Source organism: Arachis ipaensis, chromosome B08, assembly GCF_000816755.2.
Source record: "Arachis ipaensis cultivar K30076 chromosome B08, Araip1.1, whole genome shotgun sequence".
NCBI lineage: Eukaryota > Viridiplantae > Streptophyta > Magnoliopsida > Fabales > Fabaceae > Arachis > Arachis ipaensis.
The window spans coordinates 65,422,264-65,422,581 of NC_029792.2; positions in this window are offsets into that span (position 1 = coordinate 65,422,264).

Sequence of the window (318 nt, forward strand, 5' to 3'; positions counted from 1 at the left end):
CTAAAAGTTTATTTTTCAGTTATTTATTTATTTTTATTGCTTTGAAAATATACCTGTGTCCATTGCCCAAACTCCAAATTTTCCCAATTTACAAACTCATAACCAATAATAAGAACATACCTCCCTGCAATTCCTTGAGAAGACGACCCGAGGTTTGAATACTTGGTATGCGAAATTGCTACTCAGGTTGTGAATTGTTGTTCGAAATTGATTCCCTGGCAATGGCACCAAAAAACGGATGCACAGGACCATGGTCTAAACATATCTTCACAACTTCGCATAACTAACCAGCAAGTGCACTGGGTCGTCCAAGTAATA